Source organism: Lepidochelys kempii, chromosome 5 (genome assembly GCF_965140285.1).
Source record: "Lepidochelys kempii isolate rLepKem1 chromosome 5, rLepKem1.hap1, whole genome shotgun sequence".
NCBI classification, from domain to species: domain Eukaryota; kingdom Metazoa; phylum Chordata; order Testudines; family Cheloniidae; genus Lepidochelys; species Lepidochelys kempii.
This window is the reverse complement of record NC_136384.1, coordinates 72,300,761-72,323,125: the sequence shown is the minus strand read 5'-3', so window position 1 is coordinate 72,323,125 and position 22,365 is coordinate 72,300,761. Positions and strand designations below refer to the sequence as shown.

The window sequence follows — 22,365 nt, the reverse complement described above, 5'->3', positions numbered from 1 at the left end:
GAAACGTCCTCAGCAATAAAATATAACCATGCTAATCTGTATCTAACGTGCCCAGAGGCCCCTGAAGGATATATTGGAGTGTCAGGAGTGATGTAGAAGAGACTGGGAAAGTGAAGGGCCCAGTGGTTCTTGTACACTCACTGACTTTAGTGGAAGTTTTGGGTGTGCAGAGATAGTGTATAGTCAAGGTTCAGATTAACGGATTATAAATTATTCTTCCTTAGCATTCTGCTATATCAGGCAAGACAGATGGGAATTCAAAGCTAACAGGCCCATGCAGCCTTAACACTGCCCTCTGTCAACCATCTAACCAGGGTAGCACAGCTGCCGGCTCGGGTGCAAACCTGCCTGGACCCCTGGACTTAGTTGGCTAGCCCGAGCCACTGCCCCTACCTTGGCTACACTGATATTTTTAGCATGCTAGCTGGAGCAGAGCTACCATGGGTCTCTATGTGAGCTGGGAATCATACCTCCCCACTCAAATGTAGATTTACTCATAGCATAAGGGAGTTGTAAAAGGCTATAAATTGTACAGTGGTGGTATTCTTTCGGAGCAGTTGGCTAAGTGTGTGAGTTTATGCCAGGATCTGGAACCTCCTGAATCTCATGGTGCCGAGGGGCAGCGTGAGTATGAACTATGAGCAATTGCTCAAAGAGGTTAGAGGGAAGGTGGCATTCCCCCGCCCCCACGATACAATGTAGAAATATAATTTTTCAATAATAAAATAGTAGAACCTCTGGCGAGATTACAGGGAAAATAGAGACTGCACCCGTACCGACAATCCATAGCTAAAAATGACAAGTTTTTAATAGGATGAAGACTATCTTTTCCGTGATTGTTGCAAGCAGTTGGAGGTGGGGGCACAAACATCCAGTTGAACAAAATTAATTTAAAATGTCTTACACTAAACTAGTCTCACTGAGCATTGCTGTTCATGCTTGAGTAGAAATTGTGTGGCAGGTTTCAAAGTTAACTTTTGTTGTTTTTAAAATTGTTTTGTATGTGATTCAGATCTGACCCATTTTAATTTTATGGGGGCAAGTGAGAAATACAGAGAATCAGATTAGCCCTCTAAATCCTTTCCCAGTAGGCCATTTGATATTCAATCAATTGGTCAGTGTAACATAGCAATGAATAATTGCAACAGTTTTAGCTTTCTGAATTTTCAGTGAGGTTTTTCTACCATGAATTTTTCAAGCTATTGTATTTTTGATCTGCCAGGCTTTAAAAGCTAAATTTCTAATCCCCTCTTCTCAGTGAAGAGAAACAGGGATCACAGCTAAAGGTATTTCAACAAAAACTGCTTCTGTAAATACGGAAACATTGTTGCAAATTACTCAGCAGCCAGATGGATTCTTCCTAGAATGAATCACAGTAGAAGGCAGTATGATATTTTCAGCATGCTCATTCAAGAAGAATGAAATGACTGATGCTTGTAAATGGTAGGGCCCTTTTCCAGCAATCACACACCTCTGAAAGCAGTTTCTCAAAAAGATGAAAAGAGTGGATTTTTTTTTTTGAGTAAAATTTCTTTTGTAAATCATTCATTATCAAAGTCTTGCAGAAGGTCCATCTATCTGTCTTCCAAGGAACAAGATCAGTGGGTCCTCATGAATAGCAATTGCTCAATAATAAAGAGTTCAGCAGCATGGCCTTGTGACTAAGCATGGAGCTGAGAGCTAGCTCGTGCTGAGAGCCAGCACTGTTGACTGTGTGGCCTTAGGCAAATCACTTAGAGACAAATGTTTAAAAATGTGTGTTACTTTTTGGTTATGTCAGTTATTGGATGCGTGGCTAGAGACACTTTTTGACTGATATCTAGAGACACTGAGTGTGCACAGCTCCTGTTGACTTCAGCTGGACTTGTGGGTGCTCAGCAATTCTAAAATTGAGAGTAGGCTGCCTGCCCAAAAACAGACACCACAAATTAGAACCCATCTTGGCAGATGTAGGATTTAACATCTTTATCTCAACTTGCTCATGAGTGAGTGGGAATGATACCTGCATATCTTTTTCACAGGACTGTTTGTTTCATTTATGTTGATTAATAAAGCTTAGCATTAATTAGATAATGTATGTGAAGTGCTGCAATTTCTCAAAGTATAAATGAAAGGAAGAGCCAAGCCCCGGGTATAAATCTGCAAGCCAAAGGACACATTAGCCAAAGGTATGTTAGCATATGAATTGCTAGCAATATCTTTGGATAATTTTATCACCTACTTGTTACAAAATGGCGTTCCTCACCTGAGGAAGAAGAGTATGTCAGGCAGTCAGTTCCCGTGTTGAGAGTTGCAAACGAAATAGCTTTAGCTTTGGGAATAGCAAGCATGCTGTTCCTATATAGCAGTTCAGAAGAAAAAAAAAGGATGGAGAGTCATGTAGTAAAATGGATTAATGCAGTGTTGATCCCTTTCTGTCAGGACAATTAACATGAGTCGCCCTACTTAATAGCTGCCCTACTTAAAGCAGATAAGGGGGTACTGTATTGTGCTCCTCTTGTTAAGAGTAATGTTCCTATACTGGCAGCAGAGAGCACAAGATTTATTTCCTGAACATTATGTGGATTTACAGCTATGTCAATAACTGCTGAAAGCACAGGACCACGTTCGTAAAGGGTCTTTTTAGTGTGGTGGGAGAGGTCGTAAGAAGGATGCCGACATTTTGAAGTGTTAAAAGGGGTTTGTGTGACATGTACAACACCTTCAATTTCTAAGTAGTGACTTATGTTGACCCTAGTGTGTGTTGGTTGGTGGTGGTTTTTTGATTTACTACATTGAATGCTTAAGGAGCAACTTAACACTGCCATCCTTGGCTTCTTAGAGGATTTGTATTGTTGCTGCATGATTATTTGATAGAAATGTGATGATTGAAAGCAGAGAAATTACTCTAAAGTAGAAAAACCACAACCCACTGGGGTATAGTCTTTACATATATGGAATGCCTCTTAAATTTCAGGGCCAAATACCAGCCTCATTTGTACCCTATGCCCTACTGGCTTTAATGGGGTAGAATGGAGAGGAGAATTTGGCTTTCAGTGGCCAACATAAGAATTGATTCTGCCTTAGCATGGAAGGGTGGGAACATGGTAACGAACATTTTTTGACTAAATTAATGTCAAACATTTGGAGAAGCTTCGTAATTACTTCTGTGACTGAATAATGTTAAACTTCAGCTAAGTTTTGTAACTTAATAAGTTTATCTATATTTTGAAGATGTGTATGCACCACTCACAGTGACTGTTTATTGTTCATTAAACATTCTAAAACATGCTGATCTTGAGTGACTCATTTGACCAAAAAAATGGGGGTATCGTATGTAATGCAGAGAGTCTCAATTAAAATGTTTTGCAGCCTGCAGAGATTAGAGATGACTTTGAATCAGTGGGTAAATTCTTTTCTCAGTCCAAGAGAACTTGCACTAGTTGTTGTTTTCTAATGTTGTGGGCATATCCAAAGACTGCTGTTGGGATCAGGACTACATTGTGGTAGGTGCTCTATGAAAAAGGAAGATGCAGCCTCCACAATCAACAATCTTATAACCTAAAATGGCAAAAACAGATCAAGGGTGGGAGAAAGGGATGCTGATGCAACATACAAGCACAGGGCTTGACCCTGCATCAGGATCTGCCAACCAGACCCCAGCTTCAAGTTTGCTTTTTAATTAATTAATTGTACCTTCATGTGACCTCTTGCTCATTTGCTGTATTTACCAAGTCCTGCCATCGATCGGTTGGAATGCTGTCAGGGGACTTTGCCATAGAAATGAGGTCCAGAATTCTGTATAGAACACAGGGCTTGCTTTTAGGCTTGGAGAAGCACCCAGAAAAAGTGGCAGGGATAGAGATCAGCTCCCTTCACTAAGGCTAAGGGTGCGATTCCCAGCTTGCACACATGTACTCGCTCTAGCTGGATGAGACCTGGGGTGGGTATAGATAGCAGTGTCACTGTGGCAGTCTGGGCGGGGGCAGCGGCAGCACGATTTAGCCATGCTGAGTACGTAGTCACCGGTTTCAGGCTGGTTTGTGCTCGACACGACTAAGCCGTGCCTAAACTGCTGCAGCTACCTTGCTGTGAATATTCAGGCTAGCTTGGGTATGTGTGTGTGAGTGTGGAATCGCAGCCCTGGCTCCAGTGTAGACATAACCTAAAAGAGTATCCCGACCATTTGTTACTCTGCTCCGCATTCAAGGTATTGTGTTGGATCCCTGCTTCTGGCTCCAAAGAGACTGAAGTGTGTCCGCCCTTGGTTCTGTGTAAACTTGCCCACATCAGCCCAACAGATCTTAACGCTGCTTGTCATTAGTGCTTGTAAGAAGACTTTGACTTTTTCAGTGGGGCATGGACCTCGTCACAGTTATCCATGTGTTCGTCACCTCAGCGTTGTATTGCTCTTTGTGCTGTGACATGGGGTTATCCTGGAAGAAGGAAAACATCTGAGGATTGCAGCAAATGCAGGACTAAGTGATGTTTGAGAACATAGATGGCACATTGGCCTTATGTTTTGTGATCTGCACAGGCTGCCAATTGATTTCTACGTGAAGTTTAAGGTATTGGTTTCGATCTTTAAAGCTCTAAATGGTTTGGATCCTGGCTATCTTACAGATATATTCCCCCCCCCCCCCATATATAGCTGTGAATGCCAGAGGTGCTCAAGATAATAGCCCCCTGGTTTTAATAAGATGGGGCAGAGGTGATAAGGGCATTTTCAGTGAGAGGCCCTGAGACTCTACAACTCATTTGCTGTCTTTGGTCTGACACAGCCCAACTTAATGACTCTCGTGAAACAATATAAGGCTCAATTTATTCTTCAGGATTTTCTTGGGAAGGAAAGGGGCTTTGAATGGAGTCATTAAATGAAGAAATGCAGAAATATATTTGGACAGTGTTATGCAATGGGGTGGAGAAGCTTATTTGACTAGGATTATGGACTGGGATAAGTAGGGAGGAAGTTTATTTGGGTAGGTTTTGGGAATTTTCTTTGAGATGGTTATTCTAATAAGTTTTTGGCTGTATTTTTAAGTACAGTGCCTAGAGCGGAGGATAGGTATATATCTAAGAATAATAATAAATACATTCTACTGACATAAAACCTGTACAAGGATGACTTGGTGTTTCCTTATGTTGTAAACAAGTACTCAAAATAATTCTAGTTGTTTCCTCTTTCTGAAATACGTACTTTAACGTTGAGTCACGATCATGTCTGCCCATGTTAGACAATTATTTTTGTTACACAATATACCTGGTTCATTAAAATGCATATTGCACCAATATCCTCCGGTTAATAGAAATATAAATTCATCAGGAAAGAGCACTGGTTTGCCACTGTTCTTCCTCCTAAATGTAAGTTATTAAGTGTTTAGAGAAAACTGACCAGTTCCTCCTTTGTACATTATCTCTTTACATGAGAAGAAGGGGCTCAGCAATATAAATAAACCAAATTAAAGGTAATCCTTTTTTCCAACTTGTGCACAGTCAGCCAGTGGATTTTGCTGTAACAAGTGGTGAGATTGTCAAATCATAGAATATCCAGGTTGGAAGGGACCTCAGGAGGTCATCTAGTCCAACCCCCTGCTCAAAGCAGGACCAATTCCCAACTAAATCATCCCAGTCAGGGCTTTGTCAAGCCTGACCTTAAAAACTTCTAAGGAAGGAGATTACACCACCTCCCTAGGTAACACATTCCAGTGTTTCACCACCCTCCGAGTGAAAAAGTTTTTCCCAATATCCAACCTAAACCTCCCCCACTGCAACTTGAGACCATTACTCCTTGTTCTGTCATCTGCTACCACTGAGAACAGTCTAGATCCATCCTCCTTGGAACTCCCTTTCAGGTAGTTGAAAGCAGCTATCAAATCCCCCCTCATTCTTCTCTTCCGCAGACTAAACAATCCCAGTTCCCTCAGCCTCTCCTCATCAGTCATGTGTTCCAGTTCCCTAATCATTTTTGTTGCCCTCCGATGGACCCTTTCCAATTTTTCCATATCCTTCTTGTAGTGTGGGGCCCAAAACTGGACACAGTACTCCAGATGAGGCCTCACCAATGTCAAATAGAGGGGTACGATCACGTCCCTCGATCTGCTGGCAATGCCCCTACTTATACATCCCAAAATGCCATTGGCCTTCTTGGCAACAAGGGCACACTGTTGACTCATATCCAGCTTCTCGTCCACTGTCACCCCTAGGTCTTTTTCTGCCGAACTGCTGCCGAGCCATTTGGTCCCTAGTCTGTAGAGGTGCATGGGATTCTTCCGTCCTAAGTGCAGGACTTTGCACTTGTCCTTGTTGAACCTTATCAGATTTTTTTTGCCCAATCCTCTAATTTATCTAGGTCCCTCTGTATCCTATCTCTACCCTCCAGTGTATCTACCTCTCCTCCCAGTTTAGTGTCATCTGCAAACTTGCTGAGGGTGCAATCCACACCATCCTCCAGATCATTTATGAAGATATTGAACAAAACCAGTCCTTGGGGCACTCCACTTGATACCGGTTGCCAACTAGACATGGAGCCATTGATCACTACCCGTTGAGCCCGACAATCTAGTCAACTTTCTATCCACCTTATAGTCCATTCATCCAGCCCATACTACTTAACTTGCTGGCAAGAACACTGTGGGAGACCATTTCAAAAGCTTTGCTAAAGTCAAGGAACAACAGGTGCACTGCTTTCTCCTCATCCACAGAACCAGTTATCTCGTCATGGAAGGCAATTAGATTAGTCAGGCATGACTTGCCCTTGGTGAATTGATGCTGACTGTTCCTGATCACTTTCCTTTCCTCTAAGTGCTTCAGAATTGATTCCTTGAGGACCTGCTCCATGATTTTTCCAGGAACTGAGATGAGGCTGACTGGCCTGTAGTTCCCAGGATCCTCCTCCTTCCCTTTTTTAAAGATGGGCACTACATTAGCCTTTTTCCAGTCATCCGGGACTTCCCCGGATCGCCATGAGTTTTCAAAGATAATGGCCAATGGCTCTGCAATCACATCCGCCAACTCCTTTAGCTCCCAGATGCAGCGCATCAGGCCCCATGGACCTGTGCTCGTCCAGCTTTTCTAAATAGTCCCGAACCACTTCTTTCTCCACAGAGAGCTGGTCACCTCCTCCCCATGCAGTGCTGCCCAGTGCAGTAGTCTGGGAGCTGACCTTGTTCGTGAAGACAGAGGCAAAAAAAGCATTGAGTACAACAGCTTTTTCCACATCCTCTGTCACTAGGTTGCTTCCCTCAGTAAGGGGCCCACACTTTCCTTGACTTCCTTCTTGTTGCTAACATACCTGAAGAAACCCTTCTTGTTACTCTTAACATCTCTTGCTAGCTGCAACTGCAGGTGTGATTTGGCCTTCCTGGTTTCACTCCTGCATGACCGAGCAATATTTTTATACTCTTCCCTGGTCATTTGTCCAATCTTCCACTTCTTGTAAGCTTCTTTTTTGTGTTTAAGGTCAGCAAGGATTGCACTGTTAAGCCAAGCTGGTCGCCTGCCATATTTACTATTCTTTCTACACATCGGGATGGTTTGTCCCTGTAACCTCAATAAGGATTCTTTAAAATACAGCCAGCTCTCCTAGACTTCTTTCCCCCTCATGTTATTCTCCCAGGGGATCCTGCCCATCAGGTCCCTGAGGGAGTCGAAGTCTGCTTTTCTAAAGTCCAGGGTCCGTATTCTGCTGCTCTCCTTTCTTTCCTGTGTCAGGATCCTTTATCTGTATTTAAGAAACAGTTTGTTAATGTTATGACTATTTATAATTGTAGCTTTGAAAGCTAAGATTGAGTAATAAGTAATGGTTAGGGGCATTATTCAATCACTGTAAGACTCAGGAAGAATTTTTTTCCCCATACAACATTGCATGGTTGCCCAGCTACATTATAGGGTTCATTTTTTTTTCTTCTTCCTTCAGTTTTGTCTGAGGCATCAGATTCTGCCAAAAGCAGGTTGCTGGATTGATGGGCCACTGGTTAACCTGGCATGACAAACCCTATGTTTTTAAATGTACAGTGTCAGCAGATCATACGGATCATTCTAAAAGACAACGAATCTTTATGACACAGCGCAGATTTGTTGCTAAATCCCCAGTTGTGCCTTTGGAAGTAGGAATTAATTTTCTTGCTGAGAGATCTTGAAAAGAGCAGGAGAACTTTTGAATCCATTATTATTATTATTATTAGTAGTAATAGTAATATTTAATTTTGATTTCACAAGTGACTCTTGTATCTACAGCCTGCTTCTTTTGGAAGATCTGGTGTATTTGCCGGCAGAAAGGTAAGGGTGAGTGAAGAACCTAGTTTGCTGCAGAAGTGGTTTGCAAACAATGTCCTAAGCTGCACACCTGGTCATGAGTATTATGAAAACAAATCCATGTGCTCTAGCACAGAATAAAAGCCTACTACTTATCTGTGCCTGATCGTTGCTCTGCTCACTTTGGCACTCCGGCAGAGCAAATAGAGTACCAAACATAACACTACTCCTCACAGGGCCTGATTGAGTGAAGGACACACTTAGAATTTATCCTCTGCTCCCTCTCCCTGAGTTTAGACAAAGGAGTGGAATGCCATCACAGAAGTGTTGCGAGGGAGCCGAGACAATGAGAAAACGGCCTTGACGTGGGAATTCTCAGGTACAAAGAGTTGCATGGAACGTCATCCTGTGTTCTTCCTTCCATCCTCCTTGGCTACAGCTTCCTTGGACAGATGGGCCAGGGAGGAAGGGAAGAGAGAAGAGATGCTCACTTCCTCCTTCCACAAATATCAAGTGGGGACTAGAAAGAGGAAATTTGGCCTCCTTCCTCCCATAGGTTATGTTGAAGTGGCCTTCCCTGAGAGTAACTAGGAGGGAGATGTGGATGTTAAAATGGTTCATAAGCTGCAGATTTAGGGCTATACATAGCCCGATCTGAGGGAGACTCCCATTGATGTGAGTTGCACATACAGGCTGAGGACAGCCCATTGCTCAGAGGTTTGTTTCGATTCTCTCTCTTTCATTTGATTTTGCTCAGAGAGGAAAGAAAATAAAGGGAATATTGGACATAACTTTTGGGAAGGAAATGGCATCTATCGGCTTTGCTCTTAGAGCCATTTACTTCTGTGCCATCTTTCTGTTGAAGAAAGGAGTTAGTTATATTAGTATTTATTTAACATTTATATTATGGTGGCACTGCGGGTATGTCTACATGGCATTTTGGAGCAGGAAGAAGCCTCCGAGCCCAGGTTGACCGACTTGGCTTAGCGGTGCTTGCACTAGTGCTCGAAAAATAGCTGCATAGACAGTGCTGTGAAGGTGTGTCTGAGGCTGGATTTCAGGCTCTGAAGCCTAGGGCAGGGGGAACTCGAAAGAGCTTACGTCACACACTTCTGCCTCGTACTGTCTCCGTTTGCTGTGGAAGTGCACGTACTGAGAGAGAGACATAAAACACATTTTAAAAACTACATTAATGTTAAGTTGTAAAATGAAGCACTTGAAAGTCAGGAAATACCAGCATTAAGGCTGCCTGTGCAACCTTAATTTCACCTCCTTGTGTGTGTGATGATAGTTTTGAATTATATAATGATATACAGTACTATTTTTCCATAGGTCCCCGACTCATTAAGTGCACAGTGGGCAGTGCTTACTGAATGGGTAGCCATTCAATATTTTTTTTTATTTTTGTCATTTAATGTGTGGTCCCATGCCTTATGTACTACACCCCATCCAAATCCTGTCCTGAATGCAGAATTATTAATTTCTTTATGATCGTCTCTAGTGTGCTTATCACTGTAGTCTAGGGGTAGTGAATAGGTGGACCGTGGGCCAAATCTAGACGCCCAGATGCTTTTGAACAGACCCCAAAATCTTTTTATTTATTTATTATCATTATTGTGTTGGTGTTTTTTTATTTTCTTCTCTGATGTTTGGACCTTGACCAAGAAGTTTGGACCTTGAAAAAAAATAATTGCCTACCCCTGCCATAGTCTCTGAGTGCTTCACAGACTTAGTAAATTTATCTCCACATCTCCCCAGTGAGTGAGAGTTTCACTCTTCCCATTTTACAGATGGGGAAAACTGAGACAGCATACTGCCTTAGGACAGTAAATGGCGGAGACAGGTTAAGATTGGGGACTTGCTGATTCCCAACTCTATGCTTATATCCTTGAGACCTTGCTGCCTTCCTAGTACAGTTGCTGAGCATCTATCACTGCAGGAGAAGAAAGCTGGAAGTTTGTGGCACAGTTGGGAATTGAACTGAGATCTTCTTTGAGTCCCAAGCTAGAGCCTAACCACAGGACAACTCTTCCTCACTTCTGACTGCTGTGAGGGAGTGAGTCTCCTCTACTCTGCCCCTCCAAATTACCTTCTGGTGAGGGTCACTAGAGAAGTAGTCCGTACTGTCCCTCCCCCGTTCTTTATTTTTAGGGCTCTCTATGCCATGAATAAGTCCATATATCCTTTTGCTGCTGCTGCTAACTTTCCAAAGTAACAATGTGAAATTGATGTGATTCTTGACTGTTTCACAGTGGCTTACAGGGTTCTTAATAGCAACAGTAAAACTGAATAGAGTCTTGTTAATTTGCTTGGCACACCTATAAAACGTAGCCTTAGCACCTCTCTCTGAATAGTCAAGGAGACAGTGCAAATAGTTTAGATTTTTAGTCATTAGGGTAATAACTGTCCTGTGATATGCATTTTGTGAAAGTAGTGACATTTTAAGAATATGTGATCTCACAACAAAGTTCTCATATCAAATCTTTGCTGAGAATTGGGAAGAAGACTCCATTTTATGACTGCAATTAATGAGTATAGAGACCAGGGTTGAATTAAGACAATCTACATACCATGCATCTGAAGATTTATTTACCTTATGCCTAAATAAATCTGTTAGCCTTTAAGGTGCCACTGAACTTCTCGTTCTTTTTGTGGATAAAGACTAACACGGCTACCCCTCTTATATATACCGTAAGACTCCTTATAGCTCCACCCCTGTACTGTGACCTCACCCCCTACTTGAAATATAGGTGGCAAGTGCTACACCTCTCCCCCTACCTCCATTTCCAGTCAGACAGTCAGGGCTGGCCCAAAGTAATTAACCCAGCAGCCAGGATGTGTGTGCATGACTGGGTGGCCAGGCATACAGTGGATCTTGGTGTTAAACACCCTGTTGAGATTCATGAGGGCAGTTAGTAATTATCAGAGCTAATTGTTTCAGGCTGTCTGCAGACTCAGGCAGATATTGATTGCTGTATTGGTTACGCTTGGGTCACATTTTCAGTGTTTTCTTCACAACCATGAGGGATAAAAACGTTTATTTTTATTATTAAACCTGGGATTCTTATGTAATCTCATAGGCACAGGCCTATAGTGGCTCTGGTGCAGATTAGTAACATGTACATTAACTGTTTTCCATTGTACTCAGTTTGTCCTATGTAAGTTTTATTTATATATATATATTATATGTTAAAAGGGAGTATTTCCACTCCCTGTATAGTATGTGTGTGTTTTATATTCTTCTGAGCCTGACCCTACTCCCAATAGAATCAGTGGCTGCAGCGCTGATTGTATCTTGATCGGTATTTCGATGCCTTATGGATTTTGCTGCTTGCGGTATTTTTACCCATCTTTACCCACTGTGACAAGGTAGGCAAGAGTAGTTTTGAATTATTTCAAAGAAGGGTTAGGAAGATTCACAGGCATACTAAATGTATTAGGAAGTGTTAATATCCGGGGGGTGGGGTGAATATTTTTCCTAAAATATTATTTTAAAAGAACCGTAAACAGATCGATTTGATTTGAAAAATCTGCAGAAGATGTGTTCAGAGAGCAAGAATCCATAATAAATACTTTGTTTTGCTACAGTTTGGATGGCTCCATCCTAGTTTGTTTTGGCAAGCCATTTGTTTAATATTGAAAAAACATATGAAATGACTATGGAATGCCTAATATGACCTTGTTACTTCAACAGGAAAGTCACAAGCTGTGTGTTTCATATGTCATTCGATATACTAGTAGTTTTTCTGCTTTTTGGGGACTAATATAGAAAAATTGTTTCATGAATGTCGATTCTTGGGGTGTTTTTCTAGAAACCTGCAACAATACAATGAAAGCGTTTTTGAGTGATTTTGGCTTTTCCTTAGGTAATTACTTTAAAAGGGCAATTGGCTGTGGTATTTCAGGTTTATGCCCTAGGGATTATACAACTGAGATTGTTTTATGGAATATTGAGCTGTCCTCTCCCTAATTCTAGAAGGTGATTGTTTTTGTAGAATTTTCCATTCCAGCCTTGTCAGTGCACTCACTTAAATGGACTTTGATTACATTCATTTCAACACTTGGGCCATAAAAACGCATCTTTGTGGACTATCATGTAGAAAAAGAGCTATAAAAAATAAGTGTAAGAGTGAAAACAGTTGAGAGAGAGATTAATTTATATGTCAATCACTTTAAATGAATGTTGATGGGCAAATAGTTCTGTAGTCTTTTGTAGTGCTGATGAAATGTAAATAACACCGCAAACAGCATGACTTTTACATACAACAAATGGCTACACACAAATTGAAGATCATAAATTCCTTTGTATTAAAAATTCCCTACTTTTATGTTGGAATATTTTTGTTTTCGAAGCTTTTTCCTGTGATGTGACCAAGTTGTATGTATCCTGGCTGTAATTTCTCTTAAATTCCTGCTGTGTACTTAATTGTCCTGTCCAAACGTATATTAATGTTGGAGGCCATCATGAGAGCAGACTAGTGCCAACCTTTCCCAAGCCTTGTCCAAACTCTCCCCCCCACATATATGCACAGTGGTAGCTGGGGCTGGGGGGAGGAATGTACTATCCTGTTTTATCTGCATTTTCTAGTGAAATGCACAAATGACAAAATCCTGATAATTGCAAAATCCTAAACACTAAAATTCCTAACTTGAAAATCCTGACACAGTCAGATTCCTTCATTGGTATTTTAAATGTGCTTTTCATTATCCCGGTGACATGTCACGCATAACACCCCATAGAAGTTCACATTGCAGACTGCTTTTTCCTTTGGTGAGTATGGTATTCAGCCATTTTTGCCTGACAGTTTCTACCATCTTTGAAGGGGAGCAGGAAATGCTACACTGTCAAGGTTCCTCCCCCACTCTGAACTCTAGGGTACAGATGTGGGGACCTGCATGAAAAACCTCCTAAGCTTATCTTTACCAGCTTAGGTCAAAACTTCCCCAAGGTACAAAATATTACCCCCGTTATCCTTGGAATGGCCGCTACCACCACCAAACTAATACTGGTTACTGGGGAAGAGCTGTTTGGACGTGTCCTTCCCCCCAAAATACTTCCCAAAACCTTGCACCCCACTTCCTGGACAAGGTTTGGTAAAAAGCCTCACCAATTTGCCTAGGTGACTACAGACCCAGACCCTTGGATCTTAAGAACAATGAACAATCCTCCCAACACTTGCACCCCCCCCCTTTCCTGGGAAATGTTGGATAAAAAGCCTCACCAATTTGCATAGGTGACCACAGACCCAAACCCTTGGATCTGAGAACAATGAAAAAGCATTCAGTGTTTTACAAGAAGACTTTTAATAAAAAATAGAAGTAAATAGAAATAAAGAAATCCCCCCTGTAAAATCAGGATGGTATATATCTTACAGGGTAATTAGATTCAAAACCATAGAGAACCCCTCTAGGCAAAACCTTAAGTTACAAAAAAGATACACAGACAGAAATAGTTATTCTATTCAGCACAATTCTTTTCTCAGCCATTTAAAGAAATCATAATCTAACACATACCTAGCTAGATTACTTACTAAAAGTTCTAAGACTCCATTCCTGTTCTGTCCCCGGCCAAGACGACTACAGACAGACACAGACCCTTTGTTTTTCTCCCTCCTCCCAGCTTTTGAAAGTATCTTGTCTCCTCATTGGTCATTTTGGTCAGGTGCCAGCGAGGTTACCTTTAGCTTCTTAACCCTTTACAGGTGAGAGGAGCTTTCCCCTGGCCAGGAGGGATTTCAAAGGGGTTTACCCTTCCCTTTATATTTATGACATACACAAATGTTTTAACCACCATTTTATTGTCCTTTTGCTGCTGCTTCAGTTCCTAGATGGCATTCCAACTACATTTTGCATTTTCCAGTAATCAAAAACCACCTTCAGTGGGGTGCCTCTGAATCTTCCTGGGATTTCAAATTTGTGCTGTAGAAATTTAAGATGAACATTTGGGGGGATTTTTGGAGTGGAGATGTATTTTTATTTGGACATTTGATCAGATCAGAGGAAATGCGTGTGTGTTAGCTTATTATAGGCACTAAAAATAACTAAGTGCTGTAAAAACAGAAAAGAGAGCCTGCTCTGAGCTTACATTTTAAGAAAGTCCAAGCAGATCAAGAGGTGGAGGCTGGGGAAAGGGAGCAATAAACAATTAAGGAGATCAGGTGGTAATAGCCTATGTCCAGATAATGAAAAGTTTTAATGACATAGTGGGGTATTTTTTTTTAACTATATGAAGATATTGTCTGTGCATTTCCCATCTAGATCCTGATGCTTCTGTGGTTCATTTGACATGTCACTGGTTTTAAAATTATGTGCCATGATACTGTAGCTGAGGTGAATGGGAGACGAAAGGATGTGTAGGGAAAAAGAATTTTCAGTTCTTTACATAACTCAAATACAGAGGGACATACATAGGCTCCCTTCTTAGTTTGGTATATAGCGAAGACAGGCTTTGCACGATTGAAAATAAAAAACTGTCATTAGCGTAGCTATTCTTGTACAGGAGTTTGAGTTAGGGTGATTCTAGTTTGGGGAAAAGACACGTGTGGATACGTAGTTCAGTGACAAGTATGGAAGGATAAACAATTATTTCAAAATACATAAAATGGCAGATTATACTATTGTATAGTGGGTAGGTTTCTATTAGGCATTCTTGTGTGTTTTTATGTTTCCTATAGTTCATGGTCTTCACTCTGCCACTAAAAGCCTATTGAAGTGAATAGAAGTCTGTCTTTACATGACTTCATTGGACTTTGGATCGTGCTCATAGACCCCTGTGGTCATTAAATTATTTGCTAAAATTCAGCCCAGGACCTGCTAGGTATCAGCACTGATCCAACTTACTTATCACAGGCACAGTGGTGACTTCCTGTTTCCAAGCTCAGTAGCTCCATTTTTATCCCATCCAGATTGACATCCCATCTGTCCTTGTGTGATTTTTTTTTTTAGTAATCCTTAAATATATTTAAACTTGCCTATCTGTAGATCTAATAATGTTAATATTTTCAGAGAACAGTTCACAAAGCACAGTGCAAACAATGTGTTTAGAGTACTGTGCAAATAATAAGTCATTAACTAATGTTTACCTCACCTCTTTGTGACAGGGAAGTAGGTATCCTCTATCCACATTTTTACTAATGGGGAAGTTAAGGCAGAGACATGAAGTAATTTCCCCAGGTCACACAGGAGTCAGGATTAGAACTCAAGAGTTGGTCTCTCCCAAGTTTGTTCTTATTGTTCTAGATCAGTGGTTCTCAAACTTATTTGATCACTTTCCCCCTTCTTTGTGTCTTTAGTAGTTTAGGCCCCCCTGCCATACAAGTAGATATACTGATTTTAAAAAGTCAACATAAAACTTTCACTAAATATTAAAAACAGTGAGGCATTGATTCAAACAGAGCCAATGATCCATCGTAATAAGAGTAAAAGTAAAACTGTGATTGTGGTCGATGCTTACAATTAAATGTGCTCACCATGTCGTAGTAAACGGATTAATTTACAGATGACAATGGCTTTGTATAATGCTATGCAAGTTTAATAGAAATCTGTCAAAATGCACAGCGCCAACTAGAGTCAAATGTACTGCGCCGTCTGTGGACCTGATATGTCAGGAGGAGTAAGCTTTGCTAGTTATTGATTGCTATGGGTAAAATGTGTGTAGTATGGTTTTTTTTTTTTCTAAAGCTTCTCACGCCTTCCCAGAATACCTTTTGCGCCCCCAGTTTGAGAACCTCTGTTCTAGATCACATGATCTCTCTAAGTTATGATATGCAGTGGTCATCATTAAAAGGTTGATATCTGCTAGCAGTAATCTCAGAGTGGTATCTAACATGTTGCCTTTTCCCCATATACTAGGGTACCATTGTATTGCATTTGGAAAAATCACCTTTTCAATGCTTTCAATGGTGAACGCTGCCATTTAAGCACATTCGGTCCAGGCTTGGCACACAGAGTTAGATTTATGGGGAGCCAGCAGATGCCATGCACATATGTACCAAAATTATGTTACTCTTTTTAAAAAAAAAAAAAAAAAAGAGGGAGACACTTTGGCAACAATTTGTAAATAGTGTGGGGGAGGGGTGCTCTACAGGCAGTAGAGTCATCCTGTAGCTAACCCTAGGAGCTCGTAGAGAAGATAGTAGATCTGAAATTATGGTAGATCTCCCAGCTTTGTGGCTCCTTTTACTAAGTTTTCTTGCTCCATTCTTGTGAGCTAGTGGCATATTAAAACTTACAAGAACCCTGTGCTTATCATTACCCTTCGGGCAGGCAAAAGCAGAGCTGGTTGGAAGAATAAAAGTATATTGTATGGGGCTTCTGTAGGCTTGAGTCACATGCTTGTGCCTATGTAATCAAATTAAAGGAAACCATGGCTTCTGAACTAAGATATACAGTACAGTACACAGTGATCCTATGACTCTAATTCTTTTACAGGAAGAATTCTGCTTTCCTTGGGTCCCTGGTTAGGAAAAAGTGAGGGGACTATTCTGAGCCATTTCAGTTATTATAGTAAACATGTTGGCCTTGCCTACTCTGTTGGATTGATTGGGTGCTTTACCATTAAATGCACTTGTTTCTGTTGAATGGGAGAATTCAATACCTACTAAATTAGATCAATATAAAAATTTATGAACAATGCAGGCCTTGTCAGAGAACTCTTTTAGTTGTGCTCTTGTAATTCTCCTTGGGAGTTACAGCCTAAGGGCTCAAATAGTATTTAGTGCACACTAAAAGATTCATGATGTCTGATTATACAGCCTTAATTGTCATAAACTGCTGGGTCTTTAATATGTTTTCTAATTTTGTGTCATTAAGATGCGGCCCACCTTGAGCTTTAAGTGTCTGATTTCAATCTGTGTGTCAGTAATGCTGCCTTGTCTGTCATTGTTCACCAAGGAAAAAACAGTATATCCCACTTGGCTGCCTCAATTCTCTTCCCTCTGCCTTCCCAGTTTTCATATCATGTAACTACTGGGTACCACAAAATTACAACTATAACTTCCTTTACAAATAAATTGTTTTTTATTTACTGAAAATCAGTTTCTCTTAAAGGGACACTGTAAAGATTAAAATACTGTATCTTCTTGTCACTAATAACTTGGATTATTTAAACTGAAAATGTTCTTTTCACCATTTATCCTTTTGTTCATTTTAGCTTTTCACTCAGCTGCTTGTTATTAATTTGAATTCCAGTAACTTCTAGAGGCCCCAACCCCACTCTGCCAGGTGCTATACAAGCAGAGAGTGAAAGACAGTCTCTGCCCAAAAGATACGGTTGCCGGGCGTCTGGTTTTCAACTGGAACGCCTGGTTGAAAAGGGACCCTGGCCACTCCAATCAGCACTGCTGATCAGGCCGTTAAAAGTCCGGTCGGCACCGCAGCTGGGCTAAGGAAGGCTCCCTGGCTCCATGCAGCTCCCGGAAGCAGCCGGCATGTCCCTGCAGCCCCTAGGCACAGTGGTGATCAGGGAAGCTCCACGTGCTGCTCCTGCCCCAAGCACCAGCTCCACAGCTCCCATGGGCCAGGAACCACGGGGTGCGGTCAGTGTGCACCACACAGAGCTGCCTGGTCGCCCCTTCATCTAGACGCCGGACATGGCAGCTGCTTCCAAGAGCCATGTGGAGCCAGGGCAGGCGGGGTGCCTGCCTTAGCCCTGCTGCGCCTCCGACCGGGAGCCACCTGAGGTAAGCGCCGCCCAGTCAGAGCCCAAACCCCCTGCCCCAGGTCGAAACTCCTTCCCAGAGCCCGCACCCACACCTCCCCTGCCCCAGTCCTGAGCCCCCTCCTACACTCCAAACCCCTCGGCCGCAGCCCGGAGCCCTCTTCTGCACCCCAAATCCCTCATCCCCAGCCCTACCCCAGAGCCCGCACCCCCTCCCACACCCCTGCCCCAGCCCTGAGCCCGCTCCTTCACTCCAAATCCCTTGGCCCCAGCCCAGAGCCCCCTCCTGCACCCCAAACCCCTCTTCCCCAGCTCCACCCCAGAGCCCACACCCCAACCCCCTGCCCCAGCCCAGTGAAAGTGAGTGGGGGTGGGGGAGAGCAAGCAACTGAGTGAGCAGGGCTAGAGTGAGTGGGGGGTGGGGCCTTAGGTTGGGGGCAAGGAAGGGGGCAGGGAAATGGTGTTCGGTTTTATGCAAGTAGAAAGTTGGCAACCCTACCAAAAGAGCATAGTCTAACTGAGAAAAGATGGTCAAGTGTATGTAACAAACAGTAGTAAGAAAAGGGAGGACAAGGGAAACAGTAATAAGAACATGCATTTATACTGGCCATTTTCACTTTGATGATGAATGATGATTTCTGTTGCATTAGTATCTAGGCCTCAGTGTGGATCAGGATGTGATTGTGCTAGAGACGTTTTAAACATACAATGAAAAAACTGTCCTCTACCACCATTCAAACAAAATTAAAATTTGGAGGCCATTAGTTATACCTTGTTCCTCTTAAATTTGAGAGATGTAGATTTGAGGTTGAAAACACACTCCAGAAACCTTTAACATTGAAACAGGGCATAAAATTCAGTCAAAGCAAGTTTAGTCTGTGATTGACTAAAATGTTAAATGTTTTGTTTATATGTGGCACCTTAGAGACTAACCAATTTATTTGAGCATAAGCTTTTGTGAGCTACAGCTCACTTCATCGGATGCATACTGTGGAAAGTGTAGAAGATCTTATTATATACACACACAGCATGAAAAAATACCTCCTCCCACCCCGCTCTCCTGCTGGTAATAGCTTATCTAAAGCGATCACTCTCTTTACCATGTGTATGATAATTAAGTTGGGCCATTTCCAGCACAAATCCAGGTTTTCTCACCTGGATTTGTGTTGGAAATGGCCCACCTTGATTATCATACACATTGTAAGGAGAGTGATCACTTTAGATAAGCTATTACCAGCAGAAGAGTGAGTTTGTGTGTGTGTGCGGGGTGAGAAAACCTGGATTTGTGCTGGAAATGGCCCAACTTGATTATCATACACATTGTAAGGAGAGTGATCACTTTAGATAAGCTATTACCAGCAGGAGAGTGGGGTGGGAGGAGGTATTTTTTCATGCTTTGTGTGTATATAATAAGATCTTCTACACTTTCCACAGTATGCATCCGATGAAATGAGCTGTAGCTCACAAAAGCTTATGCTCAAATAAATTGGTTGGTCTCTAAGGTGCCACAAGTACTCCTTTTCTTTTTGCGAATACAGACTAACATGGCTGTTACTCTGAAACCTGTTTTGTTTATATGATATCTTACCTCTGTCCACAGAGTGGAGCATTTGGGAACTCCCCTCGTTGCCTGCCCCTTTTTTTCTAACCAGAATTTTAATATGTCAGTTGTGGCTTAGACCCTTATAAAGTAACGTGCTGAATCTTGTGTTTGCAGAACTGCAAGCCTGCCAATAAGCTGGTTGGGAGATTGGGAGATGACACCCTAATTTTTGATGGGGGCAAAACAGAGGTTAGCAGTGTTTTTCGTCAAAATCATGTGTTTCAGTTTCCTCTTTCCACATCTCTTGCTTCCAGTACAGCACTTTTTTTAAAGATGTAAATCAGTTGTTGAGATGAAGAGGAAAGATGATTCCTGCCATTGATTATGACAGATAGAAGCTGCTTGTTTGCAGTGACCATGTTTACAAATTAGTTGGGAAATTGTAAATTACGTTAGGTCACTACCGGGCCTACTGCTGTAAGAGGAAACAATGTGAGGTAAATGCAGACCCAGATTATGAATATGTATATAAGTCCTAGTAGCCGTTAAACCTTATGCTAGTCCTGTTTGGATGGATAATGTCATATTATCTGGCATGGCACTTTAGTATTTGGGGATTTTTCCTTCCTTTTTTTGGTATACAGTTGGCTTTGTATGATATTAAGTACTAATAAAACTAAATTTTATAAGGAAACGGGATTTCTTTGGTTAAAGGAAGTCCAAAATCTAAGTTATATAAACATCGTAATAAACACAATGTTTTACAAAATAATAAATAATAGTAAGCATAAGGTTTTACAAAACCTAGTATTAATAGAAATCTTTTTACAATGATCATAAAACTGCAGCATTGTGATAAAGAAAAATTGACTAAGAAATAAACATGAAACTATTTTTATTGTCCACAATGAATTACATGTAAAAAATAAATTGCATAAATGGTGAAATATGTAATATGCTTTCAGTATTGATACTCTTAGATGTTGTTAACACAGGTAAGGAAGCCTGGGGAGTTCAGATGTGATTTTTAAATGAACAGTGTCCTTTTATACTGCCGCTCAGTGTGTGAGCATTGTTGGCCTGTTTAATTAGGACCACAGCTGGTAGTCATTGAAGAATAATGTACAAAGGGGAGAGATGTTTACTTGACTGTGTGATATTAGTTTTATACAACTTAGAGAATTGTAGCTATTATTGACATGTGGAGAGAAGGCAGTGCTTGGGAGGAGAGAGTGCGTTATATAGTTCTGTGAAACAGATGCTCTTTATTGTACTCTGTAGTAGGGCTGGTCAAAAAACTGAAAAGACTTTTCTCAAAAAACAAACAAATAACACCACTTTTTTGTGAACTGTGTGGTGTTAATTTGTGTATTACTTTAGAGCTAATTATAAGAGCTGGTAACATGATATTAAGGAGAAAAAAGCTCATAGATAAGAAATGTATGACCATTGCCAATAGCAAAAGTGTCTAGAGTGCATAGTGTAGAAATTATAACCTAGTGCATAACTTTCCTATGTCCCACTGGGAAATAAGAAGCTTTCCATGGTGCATGAAGGGGCCCAATTTCTACAGCATAATTAGGCTTTCATTTATATTTGTGTGTGTGTGTAATAATAACATATATATGTTATAAACTGTGTGCGCGCGCACACACACATATATATTATACACACCCACCCACATTATTAAGGTTGCAAAGTGTTAGGATTCCCTCTGAGACTTTTTCCACTTGTCTTATCCAGAGCACTTGCCCAGTTCTGGGAGAACACTTTATCCAGTTCTCTGGAATCCAAGAAATCAGTTCAACTCTGGACTCTTCACTGAGGTTTCTTTATTGGCATACAATCAAACTATACTTGAGTTGATCAGGCTCAAGTGTAGGGGGTGGATTCAGGGTACACATCCAACATACGTAATCGTGAGTCGGCTTATATACACGCTTATACTTAATACTATTGGTTAACGCCCTTTATGGTTGGTCTACTAATTTTTTAAACCAATCCCTGTACAGATCATGAACTGTCCATGAGCTGCAAAGTGTCCTAGTAAGCAAAGCTGCAGTTGTAAGCTTATCACACCTTCTTCTTCTTACTGTTTCTTTATATACTATGACATGTTATTTACAAGACCACTTTTGAATTTATGCCTTGTCCATTGTTAACCTCTGTTTTCTTACTACTGTTTTCGTTCATTATTCATGCAAAGCCTACACAAAGTCAAACACTCAGTTACGAAATGGCAGAATTAAGGTTGCCTGTGCAAGCTTATTTTAACCTCCTGGTGCATATGCTTATGATACAGTGTTTAATTACATGATCACATACTGTTTTTCCGCAGGACCTTTAGATCTACCACACAGACCTCTGCCACTTTAGCTACCAGAGTAACTGATAGCAATAGTAGGTTGTCATCCTCTATGGCAGTGTTTCCCAAACTTGGCCCTCGGCCCACACCGCTTTCCGCAGCCTCCATTGACTGGGCACAGTGAACCACGGCCACTGGGAGCTGTGATTGGCTGAACCTGCAGACACGGCTGGTAAACAAACCAGCCCAGCCCGCTAGGGGCTTTCCCTGAACAAGTGCTGTCCCAAGTTTGGGAAACACTGCTGTATGGGGACCAGCACTAGAGGGGGGTGGGATACTCTGCTAGTGAATACCACAGATATTTGCTGACAGCAGAGGAATGGTAAGACTAAGGAATCTTAGATTCTGTTCTAGGCTCTGGAACAGAATGTACTCTAGCGGACACAGACTCCATTCCCCACAAGCATGACTCCTTTCTGCCCGCCCCCCTTCACTTGTCCAGTGTTGTGTCTTCCTCACCGCTGGTTCCTTGTCCCAGTCCCATTCTCCTCACCTAACTAGGCTCAGTGTCCACTCTTCAGGCTTCTGATCCCAATCCTAGTCTCCTTATCCATCAATTTGTTGTTT

General features: G+C 41.5%; 1 protein-coding gene across 5 annotated transcripts in view; it reads left to right on the top strand.

The window, feature by feature from the left end:
* Positions 1–22,365, top strand: part of MCC (MCC regulator of Wnt signaling pathway) — a 361,506-nt gene that overhangs the window by 229,945 nt on the left and 109,196 nt on the right. The window contains exon 1 of one of the 5 annotated variants that reach the window (XM_073344711.2): positions 19,646–19,682. The exons of the other annotated variants lie outside the window; for them this stretch is intronic. The gene's annotated coding sequence lies outside the window, so the exon portion shown is untranslated. Of the gene's footprint in view, positions 1–19,645; positions 19,683–22,365 lie in introns of those variants that run through there. 5 annotated transcript variants of the gene reach the window in all.